The sequence below is a fragment of the Anser brachyrhynchus genome (assembly GCF_964034855.1).
Source record: "Anser brachyrhynchus genome assembly, chromosome: 2".
NCBI lineage: Eukaryota > Metazoa > Chordata > Aves > Anseriformes > Anatidae > Anser > Anser brachyrhynchus.
The window spans coordinates 35,348,526-35,375,306 of record NC_137695.1 but is presented as its reverse complement, the minus strand read 5'-3'; the positions used below and the strand labels follow the sequence as shown (position 1 = coordinate 35,375,306).

Here is a 26,781-nt window from a genome sequence, read left to right as displayed (position 1 = left end):
ACTCATATATGTTACAGGCCTGTGTAATCCTACTGAAATCAAATGCTTGTGTGCTTGAAGTTAAAGCAATTGCACTTGTGCCTTTGTGGATCAAGGCCAGAGAGTCCCACACCTTGCTGAACGATCTTGAAGCAGTTTCCTTCTCTAATTTGGCTCCCCTAGCATCAGAAAAAGCTCTCACAGGTTGTCATCACTGCTTAGCAGAGCGTCTTTTCATGGCTAATATGATGCTAAAGAAGAGACGAGTTGTCCTAGGAACACCTCAGTGCATTAAAGCTAATATGATGAAAGGAGACAGGCTTAATCTGAAGAGAGCCACAGCCACCTCCACCCGGACTCTAGCTGTAAAAGAATATAGCATGTCTGTGTTAAGGCACATTAGTCAATGAGTCAGTTCTGGAAGAGAAAAAAAATTATTATTTTTGGTTTGCAAGAGCAAGAGGCCTGCCAGATCAACAGAAAAGAAACCTGACTGGTATCACTTAAGTTTGTAGACAAGGGAAAAGGGCATATAAAATTTTCCACAAATAGGCTAAGATTGGTTACTTACTCTGCAGTATAACATACAGGAAAGGGGTTCTCCTACTTACGCAAGCCTGCTTAATTAGATTACAGACACATTCAGGATTAATTATTCCCAGCCCATAGGAAAGATGGAGAAAAAATATTGCAATAACAGAGAAAAGCATTTTGAAAATATACTACTGTGTTTTCCCTTAGATGAAAAGAGACTCTAACCCATCCCCAGGCAGTCAGTTCATTACTGCCCATGTTTGATTTCCACTACACCATTAACTTGACAGTAAAACATGGCATGAAATCTGTCACAGGAGCAGAGTCGCTTTGTGCAGGTCTAAGTGGGTTATGTGTCCATCCTCCCTGTCTCCACAGTGCCCATTACAGCTGGGCTTCTCCAGTAAAACCAGTGTATCTACAATGCCTGCCTGTTTGCCTGAGGCTGATAACAGCACTCTCTGAAACTGCATCACAGCTCCAATGCAAAACAGTTATTACCTCTGTCCTCTGCTCTGGAAGGGCTTGTCATATTAACACGTCTCTCTTTGGGACTGTACTGTTAAGGAGTATTCTCTGGCTGGCTGGTGAAAAGCCAGCGGTTTTTGAACAAGCAGTCACTGTTACAGCCAAGGTTTGGTGCATTGGGAACTCTATTCCAGCTCCCCAAAACAGCACTTTAGAAGAAGCCCGTCTCACATGGGGTAACAATCCCACGGTGCATAAAAGATGTGTTGTTCTGATTACTGTACACAGAAGTTTATTAATAACCAGACTAGGCGCCCTTCATTGAGGTCAGCCCACCACCAGGTTCACCTTCAGGCAAGTTGCTCTTTATTTTCATTGCTTCTACTCACAAGAAGCAATTAAAGAAAGAAAAAGGGGAAGAAGAAAAGGGGAAGTGATGGTTCTATTCCATGCTTGTTTGGGATGGCAACCATTGCCAAAAAGAAGGGAAAATCCACTGTCCAGTTTGGCTTTTCTCATGCATTTGGTCTGCATATATAATATATAATGTAATATATATGTTAGTTTGCTACTTATCAAGCAATCAGAACTGTGCCAGACACATGGCAGAGCAAAACCCTTATGAATTCTACCCAGAAGGGCACACGATTTTATGGTGGCATGACACATGCTGTGTATGCCTGTTCAGAGGCTGTTGGTTACTTCTCCTACCTACTCAGTTACCACACAAATTTCCTTTCCTGAATACAAGCCCTTAGAAAACCTGAGTGGGTTAGTTAAGTCAGATAAAACAAAAAATAAAATTAAAAAAAGAAAAAAGAAACTCAAATGAAAATCCGGTGTCTTAGCTGTAGATACTTATGACTGCATAAGAAAATCTTTCTCAGACAGCAAAATTTACATATAGTTCAGCTTCACCACCTTTCTTGCATGTGAGTTTCCTTAACAAACTCCTGGGCTTGAAAAAGAGACTTATGTTTTTCTCTGGTCAGAGGGAGTTACTTCCAGAGCCAGATAAACAGAAAAGCTGAGATATCCAAACCAAGTTTTGTTTCCTTGCTCTCTAATGGTTTTGGCCTCAAGTGCTTGGAGGGAAAATAAAAATCTGCCAGGTGATAGTCTTAAATCAGGGAGACAAGAAAGCAAAGAGGACACAAGCTGTCCAAAAACAGTCAGGAGCCACATCAGCCTGTTCTAGTTAAGTGCAGCTGGCTGGCCCTTCGAAAATCTCACTAATACTCTGCTGGACTCTAATGTCTGTGTTAATCATGTATCCCTAGTTTAAAAAAAAAAAAAAAAAAAAAGTAAATCTGCAAAGCATACTCTCTTTTTATCATTTCAATAAAAAGATCAATTGATGATCATGAAAATCATTGATTTTTCATGATTGATGTTTTTTTGATTTACATTTCCCATTTTCAAAGATATTCAGCCTGATCCTGCTGTCTTCTCCAACTGCTTGAAGCATGAGCATGCCATCAAAGTCCCTGAAGTTTCAAAGCCTGGTGCAATTGAGATGGGAACCAAGCCCAAGGATAAAATTCCAAAATTCCACTTACATCACTACTTTGAAAGGCAGAATTTACCACGTGGCTAATTTAACACAATGTAACCCCAGTTTTTTTCCCTGATGTAAACCCTGATTTACACACACATAGAAGAGCTCATTCCACCTCTGGATGTTTTTTTTTTCTTCCAGGATCCTGGTTCATGAGGAGAGGTTAAAGAGATGAGGAAAGGGAAGAGGACGGAGTGTAGTTAAAAGGTTTCCTTCAGATTTTTATTGGCAGATAAAAGTAGAATCCCCACTGAAACCAGCAATGATGTATTTATTGGTGAAAAGGTCAATTAAACTTTATAGTCACTAGTACTCTGTTAAAAAAAAGAATAAAACTCTAACAGATAAATTAAATAATAGGTTTACAATGAAGGCAAAAAATATTACCATTTGCGCTGTCAATCAAAGCATGTGTTTGAATTCTTCAGTGAACTGGAACCGCAGAAAGAAAAAGGGATACAGGAGCATTGTGGGAATCGAGACAGTAAATTACAGGAGATATATTGTTGTGGAAACTATATTATTCCTTAAAATGAATTCAACCTTCTTGACCTACCTCTTTTCTTCAAAATTTCATCTCTTATATATGACCACTTCTTGGACCACCAGGCTAGAACTCAAATGCCTGAATCTGCAGCATGTTTAAAAAGATGAGAAATGACAAATACGTTGACAAATTATTCAAGCCTGGCCATTTGTGTAGCACGTCATGCATTCTGATTAGACCTCCCACTATTAATGGTGGTAGTGTGTGAGGCCCAGCAACCCAGTACCCTTGGTTTTGCAGGGGTGAAGGTTTCGCGGTCAGGTGAAGGCTGTAGAGGTGTGCAGTGCTGGAGCCTTGTCTGCAAGGTGGAGAATCACCTCTGGGGGTGGACTCATAAGATCAAGGCAAACCAGACCTTTCCATGTGGTAAAATGTTTTTCCAGTTCCTGAAAAAAATGGAAACATTTGTGTGCAAGTGAAATTCTGTGGAAAATGGAGGTTCGATAAAATGTTACTTTGGGTCAGTCAAAACTTTCTGCTGTTATGAAATCAAAGCATTTTGGTCCAAGTTTGCCCTTTGAAAACTTGTCGATGTGCTTTTGTGTGAAAATAATTACAATGAATTGCATGTGGGAAAAATCATTTCCAAATGAAAACTGAAAATATTCCATTCCAGAAATACTCATGTGGGCCACTTCAACCTTATGGGAATGCTTTGTTTTGGGACAAGAAGTTCTGGAAACGAAATACTGCCAGATCTGATAATTCTTTTTTTTTTTTTTTTTTTTTTCCAAAACATGGTTAATAAGAGAAAAAAGTCACTTTTCACTGAGAAGAAACCTAGGTTGCAAAATAGAGCATGGCTGTACTTTGCTGAGCTTGAGCAATAGGATCTGAACCTGACTTTCAGGACACGGCGTTCAGGTGGGATCGAGTGCAGCTAAGGTGACACCAGGCGAGGATCCCGGTCCTCGCAGTTAGTTAACGAAGTGAGCACTTGCTGTTGAACTCAAGAGCCTCTCAAGGAATCAATATTATATTTGTGTCTCGGTGGAGGTATTTCAGAAATCTAATCCAAGCTTGAACCGATATCATTTTAAGACTGCAGGCATTCTGTCAGTTGGATACAAATGCCGTAAGCGATGTGTGGATTTTATTTTAATTGGCTGTTTTAAGGTACGGAGAGGCAGATCTCTGTTTTGCTGGAGGCAGCTTTCTTTCCTTGTGGGGACCACGCTGAAGGCCAAACTGCCTGTGAAAAAGCAGGTTGTGGTCTGCAAAAGAAGGGGTGTTTCCCTGTGCCTGGCCACATCGATATTTATTCATTTTCGATTTACTGGTCAGCTGTCTAGGGGAAAGTGATGAGGCATTATCTGTGGCAATGCGACCTCCAGATAGGCCATCAGATTAAGATAAATTTCCTAATTTAAGAATTATTTTGATGGGGTGGGAAAGGGCAGCTCAGTTTTGTCACCCCTGCCAGGAGCCCCCCGGCATGCACGACTGCCCTCTTTGTGGAGGACATTAGCTCTCAGCCATTACTGCAGGCAGAGCAGCTGCAGCAGCTTAGCAACCCCTCCTCCCCCCACGCTCACACCGCCGGACCATTTTAATTGCAACCCATGGCTTAAAGTCTTCATTAATTTCTCCCCAAGCCCTGCCTCCTCCTCCATAAGATCAGCAGCTTGTCTCCCTGGCCGGCGGAGCAGCGAGGAACATCTGCAGTTCAAATGTGATGCATATGCAAGAGCGCCCTGGGGATTAAAGGTCAACGGGCTCCTCCAACACCCAGGACCCTCTCTCCCTCGCAGGGTGTCTGGTGTCTTTTACATCCCATTGTTCAAAACCCTATACTTCCTGCCAGGGCTTTTTGCCCGTGCCTTCAGCCCAACTGCTGCACGGCTCGGGCGGCGCGTTGGCAAGCTGGCTGGAGCTGCCCTCCAGCCCGCGTGCGCTGGGAGCAAATAATCGGGTCCTTCCCTCAGCCCCTCATTGCACAGCCCGGTGAGGGGATGGCTACAACAACAGCTGCAGTGCTGGGCTTGCTCGTGACAAATGGTCCTGTCACTCTCCTTATTGATTAGCAGTGTTATGACATTTCCCTTCAAAAACACAGATGTGGCACGGGCAGTGACAGGAGCACCGCTCTGGGAGGAACATAATGTTTGCTGTTGTTCCCGTTTTCCTCTCCGCATCTGTTCGTATCTGTGGTGATGATGGTTTCATGCGCTGACTGTTTTATCAAGAAGCAGTGGGAGCAGGTGAAACCTTTGCCTGGGTTAAAGGCAAATACGCCTTGTCACATCAGGGGGCCGAGCCCTGTTCTCCCCCACCCTGCTCCAGTGAGCAGGGAGCTGGCCGAGGACTTGGTCAAGCTGGCGTTTGCAAAAGAGGGCGAAGGTGTGCTAAATCCATATATTTTTCCTCAGTACAGGCATAAGGAAGTGATCTCTTTCTCTCAAATATTTAGAGGTCAAAAGAGAAATTTAGGAGGTTCTCTCTATTTTTCATGGCGTGAAGTAGAGCAAGTTTTTTTTCCCCAACCATACAAAATATGGACAATTTAATCCTAAAATGGTGTAAACCCTTTTTTATCAGTCTGCAACATCTAATTCAGCTTTCAGTGAATGCTTTGCAGTGCTTCACAGGGAAACTAATTAGAGTAAAAGTGGTTACCTTCCAGTCCTAACAGCTGTTCCTTGGAGGCTGAATTACAGTACTGTGCATGATCTGCATTAGGATGCCTGGAAATTCCTGATAAGCATGGCATTTATTGAGTTGGTTGTTATATTTAAGGGATCTTTATACCTTTTGAGTGAGAAAAAGCAATGCCAGCATGTTCAATATCATCTCTTCTCTAGACCAAAGCTCTTACAGTGCTAGTGCAGCTGAAATGTGCTAAGCCACAAGCCTGATTTACATTAACTTGAAGCAAACTACATTAGCATGATTGTATAGGCATTACTGTACACAGTACACTGGTAATGAAAAGCATGTTTCGAAATGTCTCTTGTACAACTTTCAGCATATTTTACAGCCAAAAGAAGAGATCTAGTCTAGAGGGAAAAAAAAAACACAACAAAAAACATGCTTTTGACCCCCCAGGCAACATGATGTAGATTAATATGAGTTAAATGAAATGTGACCAATTTGTAAGACATTTGGTTTGTATCTTGAGAAATTGAAGACAAGATCATTTTTCCTTGCAATCAGAGTAAGCCTTAGGCTACAAGCTCTTGTAGTCTCTACAATTGCCATAGGCCTCCTCTTTTAATATATTGGTGTATCCTCGAATATGTCTTACAACTTTCATAGTCCAATGATGTGATAGATTTGCCAGTATGATACTTCTGTTGCCTTTCCTCGGGAAAAGCCACCATTAGTCGTAATGTGTGCTTATAGCTTCTGTGAATTTCATCAATTTCTGTGTAATATTTTGCCCACAGCTGTTTATTTATGCAAGAAAAGAGGTGCAGTAATCTATATCCTATAGTGTATGCAGGGATTATACAGCAAGAAAACTGTTTTTCTGCCAAAGGTTCATCAGTGTTTCTGAAAAAGGTTGTTTCAGACTGGCAAATGGCCAGTAAAACATGGGTCTATTCTGGGTTTATATTAACAGGAAAATCTCAAAATAATGAAGTTTTCCGCATTTTATTAACGATCATAAAAAACTCTTTGCAGTTTTAGATTTGGAGGTTAAAACTTTTAAGAGATTTCCAAAGCAGGTTGTAAAATGTTATTCCCAGTAGATAGCTGGTCCACAGACAAACTGGTCACACAGAAACAGTAATCAGGCTTTAAATACAGTCCAAGAGCTCGAAGCCCATGTAAAAAGTTGGACTTCTCTAAAATTCATCTCCTTTATCACATCACGACACCACCTTCCCATGCCAGCAAAGAGCATCTCAAACGCACAAGTTCACCTTAAGCCTCTGTTCCACTCTTTGCAGCTATAAGTCAGGAAAAGGTTTCCTTTGTTTTTCACATGACCTAAAGAAATTGCCCCAAATGCACAAATCCAGCAACTAACTTGAATATGACCTTCAGCTTTATATACTTAAGGAGAAAAATACCTATGATATGCTTGGCAGTCTTCCACTTGGGTGTGTGGGCTATATCATTCAGGAACATTTGGTAGCTATAACAACAAGATGTTCTGTAATTGTTAAGCTCATTTGTTTGAATAGTGGACAAGCAGGGACAAATGGAGGTCGCTTTTCACTTATTTATTTATTTCAGAATTAAAGTAGGAGGACTGAGAGATGGACAATCAGGCACTCGTGGTTCCAAATGCAGAGGCAAGGGGCAAAGCTCATCCAGGAGCTCTTCGCACCTCTGTATGCCACCTTCCATGCAACTGTTAATTCAGAGCAAAGAAGAAGTAGCAGCCATGACCAAGGGAGCAATAACAGCATCCAGGAAGTTCTGCTTCGGTCCTGGCCCCATATCCTAACTGGATGCTGTGTTCTTTGCAGAGCGCTGTAACACAAAATACAGTCATTTATTCTTGGCTTTACAGGTAGCAGTGGGACATATTTTCTGTGATACTTTGGGACATACATACTGAAGAGAGAGATGTGGGATTGTGGTCTCAGCTAATGACTCCTTCTTCAACTTTGGATGCACAACAGGAGAAGAGGGCTCAGCATTTTGACTGCACTACTCTTGCCAACTTCTTTACTGTGCTAGTGGCTACAGGGTGATAGCCCTCACAAGCCGTACTAAGCCAGCCTTAGTCTCTTTTATACTACTGGAGTTTCAGTGGCATAGTAGGTGGTTTAAAGATCAGATGGAAGACAGATCTGTAAGACATACCTGTCCACAGAGAAAGCACAAGGGAAAGGAGTCTTCATCCTTTTTGACGTCTGGTATTCTCCACAAATCTTATTGCTTTAAGTAGGGCTTCTAGGAAATTAATGTCCTTGTATGATCACAGATTAGTTTGATTTGAAAGGGACTGCTGAAGGTCACCTAGTCCAATCTCCTGTCCAAAGCTGTCCATCACAGTTAGATCAGATGGTTCAGGACATTGCCCAGGTGGTTTTTAAAAATTTATCAACCAGAATAGCAAGGATTTAAATACACAAAACTATATATAGTGTTTTACTGTTTGTTGCAGGTTTTGTTTTTGTTTTTATTTGGTTTGGTTTTGAGTGGCTCAAACTGTGATGCGTTGCCCAAGAAGATTCACATAACAGTATGTGGTGCCACAAGCTTATTTGTATTTGGTCTTCCTGAAAGCATCCCAATTGGACCAGTGTATCTGCACTGAACTCACAGGGCCACAGCTCTTTATGTCATGGCTGGATCTGGCCTATCCCACCCAACATAGCCATTCAACCCTTTATTTTCCAGACAGTGTCCTTTTTTCTCTCACCCCATTTCAGGACACAGCCTCCAGTTCTCCAGGGCAGCAGCCCTGCCCTGGGCCCATCAGCCTGATGAGGACAGCGGGCTGCGCATTGAGGGCATGGGTTAGGCAGGAATTTTCTTTTCGCTCCCGCTCTCCAGCCGGAGATAATTGCAGAACTGATGGGCTATCTCTCCTCTAAGTTCAGCAACAAAGCCTTGAAGCTTGTAAGAATAATTCAGCCACAATTAGCATTGGTGTGAAGCCAGGGCCTCCCACAGATGAGTCTGCCTGGTCCAGTGCAGAAGCTACGATCTCTTTAATGATGGGAGGTTTGACTAAATTAAAGTTGACCCTCAGGCTTCTGGCGGCTAAATTCCAGCAGTAACCTTCCCTCCCACCCATTCCTCTGGAAAAATCCTACCAACAACAAACTACAAGTGAGAGGGGGAGGAAACTTCTCTGTTGTTAACCTTTACAGGACAGTGGATGTGTCCAAATCAGACAAAAAACATGATGTCTCCCGCTGAAGTGCCATAAATAGTGCTATCTCCCAGTGTGATCTTTGAGAGAATCTGTTTTGGGGAAAGAACAGAAGAGGAGTCCTAAAAACAGCGCGTGAAAAATGATGAAAGTTGCTTTGAAGTGAGTCCGAGAGCTGCAGTGCTTTCAGCAGCTTCCCCTGGAAGCCCTTGAAATTCTATCTGCAATAAAAGGTACCAAAAGAAAACAGCTGGCAGGAGCTGTTAAACTGGAAACAATATGCAGTTCAGAAGAGATAAACAGGATGGGCACAGAGCAAAGTGAAAAAGAAGGTATGGATCTGTTACGTGATGGAAACAGCCCCAGCCATCCTGGGCTGAGACTGCCTGGCCAGGGAAAACGGGCTGGGAGAAAACAGATTTAGTGCTCAGTTCTCATGGGAACGTGAGTTTTGCTTTGGCCTGAGGGACAGGGGTGTCAGATCTGGTCCCCCAATTCTTCACTGAAGAAGAAACCTTGGCTTGCATAGCGGAGATGAGATTCTAGGGTTTTTAGGTTGAATGACACTGCCAAAGCAGAAGCCAGCCTTCTGTGCTAACATTTCTCTGGTACCTGAGCCAACAGCAGCTGGACTGGGAGCCACTTCCCAGTTTTAGGACAGTGAGGCTTTCCTCTTGCTAGCTGGGTAGTAATGTTCTGCTACTGAACAGAATGGGTCCAGTCCTCGTGCAACTGTGAAGCAATGTCAAGGCTGTGACCAAATACACAGCCTGCTTTTGGCCTCATTGATATCATGGTCTTTGGAGACAAACTAGTAAAGGACTAGCATCTGGGACAGAATGGGATGCCTCTCTTTGTGCAGTGCAAAAAAGAATATGGGTAACATGAGTGTGCATGGACCTTAACCTGTTCTGATTTGGAGATGAAAATCATAGATATTGTCTTAGTTTCTAAATAAGTTCTGTAGATCTCTACTGAAAGGACTGAGAGCAGAATATGGCCACAGGAGAATGGAGAAGAATCCAATTGAAGACACATCTCCCACTCTCTGACTTCCTTTTGACTCTGCCCTTGCAATTACTGATGGAAAGTGTCTGCTTAGAGACCTCGGCTCACAATGGAGAAAATATTAATCAAAACTTTTGCCTTGTCTTTACAGATCCACTTCAGATCAGAAGCATTGCTAGGGGAAAATGATTACTCAGAGATGTGGTGGGAGTGGAGTGGATGAGACCTGAGTCACACTTTTCATCTACTTTCATTTCTAATTTACACAATTCTCATTCTGCTTAAAGCCACGGAGCAGCTCAGATGTAATAATTTCTGTAAGGTCCTGTGCTACAACCATTAGACTCTCACAATATTAGGGCAGAAACTAAACTGTATCCCACACAACTCCATTGATTTTCCAGGCATGTGGATTTTCAAGCCAACACATTTTGGAGGCCTATTTATTTTTGAGGACCTGGACTAAAACGACTATTCAGAAAAGGACTCAGACATTCACACAGTCCCTGTATCTCTAAGTGCTTTGATACATCTGAGGTTGCAAAACTATTTCCCACTCGCACAAGCTTTACCATGTAGCTCCCCATAAAATCAATGGGCATCCCTCTGCTTTCTTTAATAGATCTTGGATTGGGTGCTAAAGAAAAGAAATTCAGTCTATCTAATGCATGTGTGCAGATACTCTCAAAATTGACATGTCAGGAACACAGCTTGGAATGGGTGAAAGTTAAGTGCTAAATAGGTCCAAGAGTCAGGGGACTGAAGCTGTCACCAGTAATGGAAAGGTGATTCCAATAAGTAGGAGTACTAGACTATATATTATAAAATTTCATTTTCTCTTAAAACTTAATCCTCTGGAATTTAATAAATCTTTGACCTAAAGGCTTTTAAACAACTGAATGAAATCTGATTGTGAATTACAATCTGACTACACAGTTCTAGATCCAGAAAAGCTATAGAGAGACTGTTATTGCCAATTAAGTTCCACAGCTTTTACAGGCAGATGCCTGTAGACCAATAAGATAGAGTTTGTTGGAGTACAGTTTTCTTATTTTAAAATTCTTCACAATTCTTAGAAGATTTTAAGAGAACAATTGGCAATTTTTTCTGCCTGCATGCAGGTAGCTAGCTATTGCTCTGAACACAGATATTGAAGATTTTCTGTTCATCATAAATGTATAGCTTGGACAAAGTAACTGCATATACTCTTTTAGTGTTTGCATAAATTTTTAGTATTAATTTTCATTTTATTGTCTTTGCACCAGGTCACATGATATTAGAATGTCTCATAAATTAAATATATCAGGATTGAATTTCCTTTCGCACTTCTAGAGTATTAGCTCAGATTTTCTCTGGTATAAGTGCAAATGGGATTTGCATTTTTAAATTTTCATGTTCTAATATAATTGAATACGTCTCTGTTTCTTTGCTATAGGAATACATAAATTATGTGTTTACAGCAATGCGTAGAAATCCTAAACTAAAAACCTGCAGTAGAAAGAGGAGAACACAGCAGTCCTTGAACCAACCTCCCCTGTACACATCTGCTTTGTTCTTTCTCAACTGTCCCCCAAACAATATAATTCTCATGTTAATCCTTTAACTCATACTTCATCTTTGTTCTACTGAGAAGTTTTGGATTTCTGTTAGCATACTTTTTCACCACAGTGCAAGCCAAAATGAATGTGATTTTTAAAGAGGATCCAATGATACTACAGCATAGCAATGAGCATTCTTCATGCTCCCTCCCAGCCCAGGGCAAGATTGGGTTTGTACAGGAGCTGGTCTTCACTGCCACTGCTGATCCAATGCCTGCTGTCCTTGAGATCTGGCTGCACGTTTGATTTTTCCCTCCTTTTTTTTTCATACGGAATCAGTAATATATGTGAGGAATTGAACAACTAGTTCCAATGTGTGATTTTGTTTGTTTGCCGTTTGTCCACCGTGATTTTCAGCTTACCAGACATTATTAGAGTTTGAGCCTATGAGGACTTCTTTGGCCCGCTGCAGAAATAAAATCAGTGAGAGTTTCATGCACTCAGCAAATTCTCAGCATCTTTTGAGATGCAGCCTAGTCTTCAATCTTCCTGACGTTTTACGCAGGACTCAGTAACATATTGAAGGTACAGTTACTGAAAACCACAGAAATTCTGTAACGCCGTTTAGAGTTAGCCACATCCTGTCCACCCAGTGATAGCTCTTTGTTTTCCATCTGTCACTGGGAAGATTACCCCGAGGACAGGAGCAACCAGCTCCCCACCACCTGCACCAGCGCTCACTGCTGCAGCTGCTGCTGCCTGCGCTGCTCTCACTGATCTTAACACGGACACCAACCCCAGAGCCACTGCAACACCAAAATCCACACTTTTCTCCCCCCAGCCAAATTTAATTGGATAAATTAACGCAGGTAATAACTGCTGAAGCTCAAGACACCTGAGGAATAGCTGAGCACATGCAAAATGACAAATGCAAAGCAACAGGGGACATTTCTTAATGCAACATTTCCCCCTTAAGTCACCATTTGAGTCTTAACTCCTGAAGCAACCTCAATATATGCTGTCTCCTCACAAGTGCCCTCTGGCAGGGAACAGCCTCTGCATGTAGTGTCTTTGTCTAATTGCATTTTTGCAGAGCGGAGTGAGGAGAAAATAGAGAAAATGAACTAGTTAATTCTATCGTCAAAGTCTGCCATGGGCTGGAAAGTGGAAGAGAGCCGAGTCCTTCCTGCTTTGCTGAGCTGTCTTGTGTAGGATGTGAAACGCTGCAGTCCTGGCAAGTAAACGAGCGTTAAAGGGCAGGTTTCGGTTAGCTGCTCACAAGTGCACACACTCACTGGTGATGGTTAATGTGACTATCATTATCCCCTGGATATACTCGGTTTGCTTTCACACACAGGTTATTTGTTGATACATGCAAATGGGTGAGAGGCAGGGAAGTCTTGCAGGACACAGGTTCTTTTTGCTGACTCGTTAGAAGTACTTCTTACCAGCTGAGGCTTTAAACCATTGTCCTTGGCCAACACTTAACAAAACTTTTCTATACATCTGTGTTTTAAATCCTTTTAACTCAAGAACACAAGCATATTAAAAAAAAAGCATGCACAGTATCCTGCTGTATAACTCATGACACGGGCCTGCATTTGGTGTCTTACCTCTCAGCTACATCTTCATCTTTTGCTTTTCTTACCGTGTAAAACATGCCCTAACCTCTGTCAGAGGCTAAAGCAGCCAGAAAAGGTGGCTGTCCCCCTAACCTCTGTCCCAGGAGGAGGCCTAAGGAAAGGCACAGCCTCTTTTAGGAGGCTATGACAGTGCTGCAGCTCTGGGAAGGCAAGGGAAGACTTTGGGAGACGGAAGTCTACCTTGTTCGGGCAAAGTGCCTGGGCTCTGTGCTAGAATAAAGACTCTGCCCCAAGACAAGGTTGTGCCATGGGTACTGTTTAATAAAAATACTAATTATTGCAGGAAAATATGGGATGATGGTTATTTCTATAGAGGTGATTAAAATAGCCTTTTTTATTCTCTCAGTAACTAGGAAATACAGGCAGATGACCCTGAATCTTGGTTTCAAAAAGCACTGAACATCCACCAATCCTTTTTATATCAGTGGGAGCTCTCTCTCGCTCTCAAAAACAAACAAACAAACAAACAAAAAAAGGTAGAAAAAACATAAAGCTACCTTTATTTTTCACAATTTCCTATACACTGACCCTGCTAAATTAGATCCAGAGAATCACAGCTGCATCGGGAGTATCCTCACAAGGATGAACAGTGAATGAAGGCATCTAGCACAGCATTAATGCAACTCCAATTCCTGCAGCAATGCTCTGCTCTGCAGCACAGCCTCAGAGTTTGCCAAGGAGAGGAGAAAGGGGGAGTGCAGTCCAGAGGAGGGAAGATGGATTATCTTTGAGCTGACCCATTCTTTGTTCATCTCTGTGGCACCACATCCTTTGCCACACAAGTCATAAAATTTCATACCAGTAGCTATTTTGACAGTGACATAGTAAACCTCAGAGGGGAATGAAGAAACACATCAAGAAGTGTCAAAATAATACAGCATGTTGTGTTTGTACCACCATTATAATATCATGGATTATCAGTAGTTATACCAATACAAGAGAAAAACAAAATTGAAAGGGTTTTTAGAGGATCAGATTTATTTTACTTATGTACAGTATATTCACGTAACTTGAGAAACGGTCCTTATTGTTAACATAAGAAAGAGTGATTCCCGTGGAAATGAGCATGATTGCTATGAAACTCTCTGACAGGACTACAGGCAAGAGAAATTGTCTAGTATCAAAGTACTCCAGAAAGACATGACTGAAATCATGGTTTTAATTTATTTTGAACAATTTCTCATCTGGTAGCATTCTTCCATACTACTTTAATGGCTCCAATGCTCTTACTGCTGTCTAAAATTAACCTTCACCTTACATGAACTAAGGAAATTTCATAACTACATCCGTATGCAACACCGTGCTTTTAGTCTCTGGTACTAATGGTATTAATTTCAAATGTACTTCAATTTTCTTTGGAAAGCAATATAATGGAAACCAAACTAATATTAAATGCAAACATAATAAATATATACAAATACGTGCACATAACAGTAGTAGTCGGAAGCTCCCCTGATAGTGGTGTGCAGATCTGTCAGACATTTTAGTAGCACACGTTATGATAACAAGCCCTCAGAGCAAAAGGCCATCAGCTTCTCTACCTGACCTTGGTATGAAATAGGAGGGGGATTAAAGGTGCTGCAAAATGAAGTGACCTGCCCAAGGCGTGCTGTCGGGCACTGGAGGAGCTGCAGATAAACCACAGGACTCTGGAGTCCCCGAGTGGCAACCTCTCCACAAATGAGGCTGTCTCTACCCATATTTCATGCAGCCCTTCATGTTCATGAACACAGAACAAAGGATAAGATGGTTTGAACCCATGCACTACTGAATCCAGCCTTGTACACTTCAGTGTGTGAAACCCATTTTGGGTCTCTCAAAGGGGAGTCAGGGCCAGGCCTCACCAGAGCCTTCGTGGAGTAGCTTGCTGCAGCTTTATGGGCATTTTTTCAGGCTGCAGGTGAACGCCAGGTAAGGTTGATCAACAAAATGATGCTCAAAATAATGCACCTGCTGCAATGTACTGGGGCAAAAGCCCAGGCAGAGAGCAGGGCAGGGTATCTGTTGTGCTTCAGTAGGAGATTTCAAGCCCTGGTTTCTCCTGGTCCACAGAAAACACAAAATATTTAGAAATTCACTAACTGCTCAGCAGTTGTTTCCAAGAGGAGTGCCAATTAGTGCTAATTGCACAGGCATTCATGGGTATGTACGTGAGCCTGTAGTGTGGAGCCATGTCTCTTCCTAGGACTATGATTCACGTCACCTCCTCTGTAGGCCCATCCAGCAGCTGTGAGCCAAGCTGAGGTGAAAAGCTCACATCCCACATCCAATCCACGCAGCCAGCTGGGCCCATCCCCCAAATGACAATATAAATCCTAATAATAGCTAAAGACGAGGTAGGCAGGTACCCCAGGCTTCTCTGCTCTCATCAGAGAAGGGACACAGTGATGCAATATCTCAACCAGTCTTTTGGAAAATGCCATGATATGGTGCAAAAAAAGCCTGCACCCAGTTTAGCAGGACCCTTGGGCCACATGGAGTGCCTGCCTTGACTCATGTTATCTGAAGTACTTAATCTGTCTGGTTCATCAGGAACGCCTGCAGTTAACTCATGATGGGAGCAGAGCCTGCAGCTCATGGTAGCATGCGTGTGGTACATTTATAAGCAGACACCGGTAGCTGGGCTTTTTGAAAGACTAAAACTGAGGAAATTTACAGTGAAAGTAGCCAACCACATTTTCTTATCATTGCTTCCTGGAATTACAGAAATAAAATTATTTTGAGGAAAGATTTCTCTTAGAAAGCATCCTCATACAAAGTCTTTTAGAGCATAATTCAAAACAAACATTTTCACAGATCTTAGTGCTTTTGTATATTAAAAAGAAAAGCAAAATTATAGCATCCTCTTTGCACCAAAAATATTAAAAATGGCTGCTGGGAAAATTTCTGATGCAGTTCTGAAGTCATCATTACAGCATGTATAACAAAACACTTATGATGGCATACTGCATATAATTCATTAAGGAGCTATAGGTAAAAGCAGAGGTAAATAGATTTTTTTTCTGGAAGGGAGAAAGAAAACATAACACCAAAGAGTCGAACTTTTGCCTGGAAAAGACATGCAGAAAGTTGTGCACACCGATATGTGCTCTTTAGTCAGGGAAAGGGAGCTATGGGATGTGATGGCAGAGCTATCTGGGGACTTCTGCTGCCGATGATTCTTTTCTGCAAAGCTCGTCGACAGCTCTGTGCTCTCACTGGCAATGAAGTAGCTCCATCACCTGGGCTTTTTTAGAATTGCCTTTCTTCCTCCTTTACACTGGATTTATACATTTCTTTTTCTTTTTTCTTTTCTTTTCTTTTCTTTTCTTTTCTTTTCTTTTCTTTTCTTTTCTTTTCTTTTCTTTTCTTTTCTTTTCTTTTCTTTTCTTTTCTTTTCTTTTCTTTTCTTTTCTTTTCTTTTCTTTTCTTTTCTTTTCTTTTCTTTTTTCTTTTCTTTTCTTTTCTTTTCTTTTCTTTTCTTTTCTTTTCTTTTCTTTTCTTTTCTTTTCTTTTCTTTTCTTTTCTTTTCTTTTCTTTTCTTTTCTTTTCTTTTCTTTTCTTTTCTTTTCTTTTCTTTTCTTTTCTTTTCTTTTCTTTTCTTTTCTTTTCTTTTCTTTTCTTTTCTTTTCTTTTCCTCTTCCTTTCTTTTCCTCTTCCTTTCTTTTCCTCTTCCTTTCTTTTCTTTTCCTTTCTTTTTTTTCCCTTTTCTCTTCTCTTCTCTTCTCTTCTCTTCTCTTCTCTTCTCTTCTCTTCTCTTCTCTTCTCTTCTCTTCTCTTCTCTTCTCTTCTCTTCTCTTCTCTTCTCTTCTCTTCTCTTCTCTTCCCTTCCCTTCTCTTCTCTTCTCTTCTCTTCTCTTCTCTTCTCTTCTCTTCTCTTCTCTTCTCTTCTCTTCTCTTCTCTTCTCTTCTCTTCTCTTCTCTTCTCTTCTCTTCTCTTCTCTTCTCTTCTCTTCTTCTCTTTCTGTTTTTTTTTTTTTTCGTTTTTTTCTTTTCTTTTAAGACCACATATTTGAAATAACAGGCATTATAAGATAAAGCTGCAGGTAAGTGGTAACATCCAGCTGGTCCTTAGGTGCAAGAACTTCTGTCTCTGAACTAAGGGGAACCTTTGTTTTACAAGTGTCCCGTCATACTGTGTTGTGTAACAGCCCATTAAAATCTTTAGAAGTCACTGTCCCAAGAGATAACAGTGAAGTAGAAGAAAAGAGTTATTCTAAATGATTTTTGTGAGACATATTGTATTTATTTAATTCCTTTAAGACAAAGGGGAGTTATTCATGAAATACATGAGCATGAAAAAAAGCAGATCCAGAGCAGAAAAGTCTAAGTTTGGTGAAAGAATAAATAAAGCCCATGTCTTTATATCTATCTCTCATTTTTATTGTTAAGAGCCTCAAGCCCTAGCTCCTTATACCTTGGAGCCAAGTAAAAATGCAGTATGTAAGCATAAATTTCAAGCAGTAGGAAATTCAACCCAGCAGAAATCAGCCTGGCAGCAGTAAAGCATAATCAAAGCCAAACCTTGCCCACAGTGTGTGTTTTTTTTTTCCCAGTAATTCACATGTTTCAGTAGTTGGGGCTTATATTATGTCCTCGAAGGCTTTATTTATTATGCCCTTTCCCTCAGGCATGCAGGTGGCTTATCTCAGTCCTGCCTGCCTTTTGGTCAGTATGTGCAGTGGATGATCTTCAGCAAGTCGCACCCGGTTGCTCTCTGCTCATATAGGAAGTGGTGGGGAAGGTTAGAGCACCCCCTGGATGAACGTTGTCCTCGCTTTTTAGACTGCCTTGGGCAAAAGCTAAAGGTCAGAGCCTAGAGACTACTATGGGTATGAGCAGGCTCAGACTTCTGGGGTCTACGTAGGGAGAGAGTTGCTGGTGCCCCACATGGGCTGAGAACATTATTTTCCCAGCAACTCTAGCTTTATCTAAGTCCCACTGTAAACAGCAGTTATTTGTTCCTATAATACATGTGGCTTAAAAATACCATACCTAATGCTACAGAGAACTGATGCTTTTTCTTCCCATTCACTAATTTATCTGCGGCAGTTAAAATCCTATCTAAAATCCCAAGTCTATTTTAGAAGCATTTTACTGGACATAGCAGATTTGGCATTGGAGTGAAAAGAAGGCTATAATCGTTGCTGTCATCGTATGCCACAAACAAAACAGCCTCTTTCACTCTGTTTCTTGCACAGGAGATGTTACAAGAAGCATACAGGCACTCGCAGTTCCATTATATTATTATTTCTGTTCCTCCCTCAGCCTTACTCCTACCCTCTCTAGAAACTTCTGCTTTCTTTTTTGCTGCTGTCTTTTCAGGCACTCTTCAGGATCAGAAGCAATTCCAATTGAGAAAAATAATCTCCTTATTTAGCAAAAATCTACAAAAGGCAATGTTCTTAGTAGGATCACTTTGGAGTTTCAAGGAATTGTAGACCCTTGTTTGCTGGTGAGGAAATGGGTTTTACCCTGCACATAGCGTGCAGTTATCCCATTGCATCTGATCATACAAATAAACCATCACAGAGGGCATGACCTCAGTGCTGTCATAATGATTGTCTCACCTTGATTAACTGAAGGACCAGTAAGTTTATGTCCCCAGATCAAGAAAACTCATGTCAATGACAGAAGTAGTCCAACAACAGACACATCACTCACTCGTCTTGTACAGCAGTGCCCTCAGTACTGCACCTGAATTTGTTTGGAGGAGAGCAGAGCTCTGCTTACACTCAACAGCCACATTTACTCCACAGAGACTGCTGTTTTTCTTTGGCAGAAGAGAAACCTGGTGTCCAGGATGCACCTGCTGTATGTGCCACTGTTCGTTCATGCGATTTCCCCACATATTTTTTTCCAGTCATTAGTTTTCTCAGGCCGGTAGCCTGGTCTGTACTGAGTCAGTATCCTCAAGGACCACGCAGCCCAGGATCCTGATCTGAAGAGCAGGCTGCAAAGGCCTGCAGGGCCCAGGGCCCAGGGCAGGGGCAGAGTGGTTCCTTGTCCCCTGCTATCAGCCAGCAGGACACTGGGGACTCACTGAACCAGAGACAATACCTACTGTATTTAAAAGCCACGACTGGACCTGTTCTTCAGACGTGTTTACTTTTGTTTTGAACCTGTCTACACTCTCGTCTTCCACAGCCCATAGTTAAGAGTTCTGCAGTTTAACTATTTGCTCCATGAAAATGTGGTTATTTTGGTTTAACCTCCTGCATCTTAATCTATCAGCGTTTTTAAAAATTAGAGAAAAAAAAATAGTAGTTCTTGACCTTCTAAAGAAGCCAAGTTGAAGAAGGGATTTGATCTGAGATGGAAGGGATTTGATCTGAGATGAGATCAGGCTTCCAGGAGTTTTTAAACCATCCTAATTTAGTTTATTTAAGCCCAGTGAAATGAGCGATGTAGAAATACATGAAAAACTCAGCCTTTAAAGAACCAAATTTGCCGGAAGCTTCTGCGAGTAGAAAATTCCTCTATTACATATTTGGCAGAGAAGTGGCTGCATAGACAGATGACATGCCATTAGAGTCCATATAAGTAACCGCTAGGGAAAGCACCTGCTGCAATACAGAAGATGTTGTTAGAAATGCAAAGATCTGATTGAAAAGCAATTTATATTCCAAGCAAATGCATAATAAGAGAAGACATACTACCCAGCATAGAGCTTCCTGCAGAGGAAAGTGACACACAATAGAAAGTAGTTAATCCTGTGGAAATAATTAAACAAGATCAAGGGGAAAAGATATTTGAAAATATACAATGCTGAGCCAAAACATGACTGATTCAGCTTAATGAAAAGAAAGTTCATCCACTCAGTCACAAAGTCTTGCAATTCAGAAAAAAAAAAAAAAAGTCTTTAAATTAAGAAACAGAGAGGAATACTGATTCTAATTCAGGAATGAGATCGTGCAGTTTCAGTGGCTGTACCTGCCTATTGTTAAGGAAAATGAACATGTGAAAGGAAGGTTTCATTTCAGAATAAATGATTTGAATGCCTTTCTGTCCTAGATCTCCCTGTTCCTAAGAGCAATGGGAACAGAAAGAGCAAATATTCTTGTGTTCTCTTTCTATGCCAGCAAAACAATTGATGTTGAAGTCAGCCTCTGCTTTCTGCCCTAGTTCCTTGCACTGATCTGATCTTGCTCCCGTGGATATTAACAGAGAAAGTCCTATTAAAGCCAGCAGGAGACTGAGGCCCTGGAGTTACATACACTAAAGTGGGACTGTGATGATGAAAAGAGGTAAGGTTTCCTAGTTTGTGCAGCTCAACCCAAGGCGAAGCCCAAACTGGAAAAGGACAGAAAGGAAATCCTTGCAAATGTAGACAAACATCTCTCCCCCGGTAGGAGAGAAGGAACTGACAGCTGTGTTCAGGAATAGATCTTAAGGAAAATGAACTGAATCAATCCTGGCAGGACTATGGGCCTTCCCTGCAAGGAGCACTGATTGTCAATGGCTCTCCTTGTCCACTGTCCTGCTCTGGTGGAGTTATGCATCTGTACCATATGGCCAGGGCATGTGGCCACATTACCCTGTGACCAAACCATGCTCAAAGGTAAGAGGCAACTCTTGAGTGTGGTGGAGACAGGAATGGACGAGATGAAGATATTGAAGCAGTATTGCTTCACTGTAACTACTGCCTGAAGAAATTGCCAAATGAAGTAGGAAAATGAGAAGTTTTGTATGCAAGTGTGTTAATTTCTTTGTCCTCCCAAATGTGCCTGTCTGGTCTGTGCATGTTCAGATAATTTAGAAGCATGATCTCATGGCCAGCACTTTACTTGCCCTCCCCGACAGTGAGTCCCCACAGGTGAAACCCATGTATCCTGTCAGAGTGAAGCTCTGGGCAAGGCTGTGGGACCTCTCAGGGTCTTCTGTGATGTGATGTCCTCTGCGGTCCTGAGGTCTACACTAGCTGGACCATACCTTACAAACACAGGCTGACATTGGTATTTGTTGCTGCTAAGGGAACTGAAAAGTCACATAAATAGCCAGGTCTGGGCACTGCTGGGCTCAGCAGAACCAAAGGGTTTGTCTCAGACATAGCCTGGTGCCTTGCACAGCCTCCAGCATCTCTCTGGTGCTTGTCTGCAGGAGAGAATTCACCTGGGGCTGTGGAAAATTCTGTATTTTTCCTTCCCAGGGTCTGATGCATTCCTGATGGCAATTTCAGTGGTCTCTGGTAAGCTCCCAGGTATCTGCTCAGAAGAGTTGCCCAACAGGTGACTGAGGGCTCTTTCCCTCTGAGTGCTGTTGCAGACAGAAGCAAGAAAAATGCTTCCAAAATGATAACAGCAAGAATCTGACTGCAATCTGCAAGTCAGATAGGAACACAAAGAGCATTTCATCTCCTTTGTGATTAGGAGTGAGCTTGACACATGGAAAATAACCAGACCACACAGACAAAGGAACACTGGAAATAATAACCTTTAAGACGTACATCTGAAAAAAATAATTCTTCCAATGTTTAAATTTGCCTAGTGAGTACAGATGCCAAATGCATTTCAGGAATAGCTCGGCAATGACTGAGTACAACATTTAATTAAGTGATTATATAATCAGCCCTCTGTTTTATGAAGCAATAATTCAATTCCCAAGTGGATAAGCTATGAGGCCGAAGGCTGGGCAGTTTATCACAATGAAGGAATCTGATTACTGCTGAGGAAAACATAGGGACAACAATGTTATTGTTAAAATACTAGTTTAATTAATATAAAATTAATAAGTCCTGTTTTGTTTTGTTCTGTTTTAATTCATAACAATGCATAGCCTGTCAGAAAGATGGTGCTTCCTCCATTTTTCATGTGGAAGTGCTGGTTATTTATGACCACACAGAACATGCGGGAAGTTAATGATGTCACACAGGCAATTTATTGGGGATACAATTACAAGAGTCATTTTATCAGGGAATGATATAGTTCTCTTCATGGAGTATAAGTAGACAAGAGACTCCACTTATGCTGTAAAAGAGAGATCAGACAAGGTAACTTCATTGCGGGAAAGCTTTTCACTGAATTATTGATAATAATTCCACTAAACCAGAGGTTCTAGCCCCATCGAGCTGTGATTTCACATATGCACAATGTATGCACAATATATGACTAGGGAAATTAGGCCAGCAGTTGGTGAAAATACATATAGTACCAACAGTACAGTATATGAAGTTGTACACCCAGGCAACTTGCTCAGAGAAGAAAGTAATGCCTCGTGCAAACAGGGTACTGGCCTGAGATAGGAAATTAATTGCATTTATTTCTGCTCGTCTGGGGCTTGTTTACAGTACTGTTTAAATATTTTATTACAGATTTCAGTAGAACCCCAAGTCAGTATAGGAATAAGCACAGAGAGTATCCTTGAAAGAGATTCAGAGTACATTGTAGGGAAGAGTAACTTACTGAAATAAGAAGAATCAGAAAACACTGGGATGGCAAAAGGAGAAAAGAGCCAGCAAAGACAAAGGAAAATGAATTCAGAAAATTGACTGGTTATGGGGACAGGACAAGGAAAAGGAGAAAGAGATGAAGTGACCAGTGTTGATTAATATATGCAAATCACAGTCCTAGGACTGAGTGAGGAATGGCTTGAAGAGGGTGTGAAACCTCTTTTTTGCTGCTGCTGTTGTATTCACACAGGGTCAGGAAGCCCACATGCAGACTCAGTGTTTCTAAGAGGCACCTGAGAAGATGTCCCACCTGCTTTAAAATATCTGGATGAAATGAAAGAAAAGGAAAAAAAAATGAGTCTGAACATTGAATTTAGACTTTTGCAGTAAATTCTACTTTTACTATGGCACTAAGATATTAGGGATTGTATTACATGCTGGGTTCCCAGGATGGACAGTTCAATGGACTGCATACCATGTAATCATTGATTCGGTGCCTTGAAATAGAGCTTATAGGGAAAGCTGCTGGGGGAAATAGCACTAATAGAGACTGAGACTGGTTACTAAAATGGGGAGGAAAACTATTAGGTTGCAATCATTTTATAGGAAAGTGTTCTTAAGTGAGGGAAAAGGAGTTTATGTTCCATGTAGAAGAATCCCTGCAGAACAGTTTCAGCTTATTAGTACTAAATTGACCACAGCAAATGAACGCTACAATTGTCAATGACCTGGCATTTTATAAGCACACTGGGGCTCAGTTTTAAACTATTTTACACACATGAAGAATGTGAGTTGGAAGATGAAAGCAAGAAAATCCACCCAGCAGTCTCGGCTTCAAAGACTGCTGCAGAATAGTGCTCTCGAGGGTGCACACATAAGTACAATGAGATTTGCTTTGCTTCTGGAGTTTGACCACTGGCACTGAAACATGAGGCTTGAATAGAGCAGTGATAGCCCTTAGCAAGGAAATTGTTAGGGCTGTATGCAAGTTGCTAAACAGTGTGGAATTTAACCCTTCTGAAAGACAGGAGTCGGTGAGGGCATTTAAAAGTGGGAGAGGAATAACAAAATATTGATGTGGGGAATGACCTGGTGAAGGGCACAAGTCCTTCTCCATCCCTCTGCCACAGGATGGCCTGGGATTTTTCTGTGCTGTGTCCCAGAGACTTTGCAGATCTAGTCTCTGCTCTGCATCCTGGGGCTACAGGACAAGTTAATGGGCATCTCAGCTGGACCTGGCTTTGAGATGGGGTACTCACATGTCCTATCACTCCAGATTTTGAATTCACACCACAGCAGAATAACCTTCCTGCAAGTTTTGGTCTGTGGTGAGTGCTCTACCAGTCTCTTTAATACTAGTGCTGGGTAAATCACCGGGCATGAGGATCCTACTGCCCTTGGTCAAAACAGAAGTCCTTGCATCAGCCCATATGAACTTGTCCCTCCTGTCTATCTGTACTGCCATATCTGTGTACCCATCCATGGTCATAGAGGTGTCTGGACAGCATGCTTCTTCATCAGGTCTGCAGACAGTGAGATGATGCTTTTGCAACACGGGAGACAGCAAGCAGAAAATCTGAAGAGGACAAGTAGAAGAGCCACCATCTTGGTCAAAAAGTGGTCATTAAACAAGGTAATTCTTCATGTATCTCTGGTTCTGGCAAACACTGTGCTGACCACAGCAACAGCAACTGCAGATCTCAGAGCACTGCTGCACTTGTGTGGCATAAATGTGACGCATGGTTTTTAACAATGTAGGCAGAAGAGCTAGAGAGATCAGCCATGCTACAACCTAGATGAAAAAGAGGGTGCTTTATTTTTCACATGATGCATTGCAGCATTTGCTGGTGGGGCTTTCTGGGTTGTGTCCATAATGACAGCACGATCTCCTTTATCTAAGGCACACTGCCAATGTCAATTAAGCTCTGTGCTAGGTGAATCTAGATTTGAAGTCTTGACATTCATAGGATTTCAGATGTCAATGTGGCAATCAAATGGCCAAAGTAGAATTGTTTGGAGGCCATGGGCAACATGCAACAACAGACTCTGATTCCAGTTTCCCAGTGCTGACAAATACTAACCTGCCAACCAGGCTATCAGTCAACAAGCAAAGCTGTTTGATACACCAACACCAGATACAGAAGAGCTTCAGATACTTTGATGCTCTTCTTTTGAATTTATTACACTTCAGCACTTTTCTTCTCAAAAGTTTTTAAAAAGCTGTTAATTTTTCACTCAGATTTTAAAATGCACCGAACTTCCCAGAGACGATGTCTAACAATGTTAATGATGGCTGGTTTCAGAACTCCCGGTAGGATTTGTATGCAATTAATGTTCTCCTCCTCTGAACAGAAACCTAGAGGTTTGCAAAACACACCATATGTTTGTCAGTTTGCCAATGAATCAAGATGTTTTTGCAGCCTTCTGAGTTTCAATAATTAATGGTAATGTCTAAAACCTAAATCACAGTTCAGGGGCTCAGAACAGAACTTTTGCCATGTCCGGTGTTGTTCGGCATCATCAGAGTGAGACATTTCAGGTGAGAAATTAAACATTTGTACCAACTCCTATTTTTCCCTTCACTGCCTGATCTCCCATTCCCCTCACCATTGCTCCTTTTGAGCTATCTGAGTAGATTTCTGCAACAGGCTTACTTTTTATGCAGAGTAATGCTATTATCCTCAGTGTAGGGTTTGGTCTCAAACACCCAAATGTTAAATACTCCTAGCTGCCTAAATTGACTTGATCTTAGTGACTAAATCATGTCTAAGAGCTTACAGGTTGAAAATATGCTTTATTCTCAGCAAGCGTCTTGTTATTTGCTTTAGCAGACTATTACCAACCAATTAATACAACAAAATTAAGCAAACAAAATAAATCAGATCTCAAAACTGTGTTCACAAGCAGGTTCACTAATTTTTATATGCCATGTTTTTTCTATCATTATTTAAAAATGTGACTGCTTGAAAGTCTGATCCAGAAGAGAGTATTTAATGTTAATACCTCATATACTTATTTCCTTCACCCTTAGGTAATTCTTCTGAAACCTCCTCTGTTTCCACATTTGTGCATGAGCAATTCTGCTTTAGCTGAGACTGTATGATTAGGTTCCTTTTCCTCGAGGTGACGATTTTCCTTTTTGCTTGGCTACTAGAAGTCTTTCCCTTTTTATCGATTCCCAGCTGATCTGACCTATTCCAGTCTTTTTCCCCAGACAGATCTAAATTTGCACTTCAAGACGGCTGATAAAGGAGCAGGAAATGCCTTAACTATCTACAATATGCTAGACTGCTACCCCTCCAAAGCAGAACTACTGCAGGAAGAGTTCCAACAATAATGATGTCACCAGCCCTTCTGCTTCAGAATTATAAATATCACTAGAAATGGTGTATTCTTTAATTTGGTTAGTCTCATACTCATTTTAATATTATTCATAAAATGGCTAATTTGTACAATCAATTAATTTAATTTACACCTAGCCTATCACATAAGTTAGCAGTTCCCACGATCAGCATATTTTTAATAATACTGCTGATTTTTCTCAAGTGTGCCATGATAATGTTGGTGTTGTGCCTGTGAGAGGTAATGTGTTTTAGCACCATGAATCTTTTCAGCTTTAGTTGTACTTTGCAACACTGCCCATTCACAGAACATGAAGAACATCAGAAACATTCAGAATAATTCCTTTTAGGGTCAACCAATTGCATGTGCATGACAGAAGCAGGGGATATGCTGGTGCCATTTGAGCCCCTACTGTGCTTTCCATTTTGGGGGTAAAACTCCCCCTAACAGCACACAGCACGATATGCAGAACATCACAGACTGGAACTGCCAGCAGGATTTCTGGACAGCAGCAGGGTTCAAATCCTATTTTGAGAATTGTGGCACAATACTAAGTGATCCCAAGCATTTCATTGTGCAGTCTCTCGTTCTTTTTAAAGATGACACTGTCAACAGCAGCAATAAATGTTTCCAGCTAAAGCTATCTCAGAGTATCTCTGGGATTCCTATTCAAATGACTTCTTACTTGCAGAGGGTTTTTTTTTTTTACTATATTGATGTAGCAGCACTAATAGAGGACCCAGTATAAATTAAAGAAAGAAAAAAAGTGTTAATGCTAAATATGGCTTGCACAAATATGGTTTACTGCAGCTTAAAACTGGCAGCAGAAATCCCAGTACAGATAACATCTAAATCCTATTAAGCCTCAATGCAAGGCAATATTATTGAGATACAACCTTGGTTGCACCAAAAACAAAGGTTTGCTTTAAAGATTCATAGTCTGTTTTGTAAAATATACATCCAGTCCTCCTCCTCCACATGGTTTTTTGAACACAATTTCAATCCAAAATCTTTTGTTTTT

The 26,781-nt window shown here is 41.3% G+C and overlaps 1 long non-coding RNA gene across 1 annotated transcript in view; it reads right to left on the bottom strand.

Moving 5' to 3' along the window:
- The window catches only part of LOC308189003, a 36,404-nt gene that overhangs the window by 6,438 nt on the left and 3,185 nt on the right, over nucleotides 1–26,781 (bottom strand). The window lies entirely within an intron of this gene.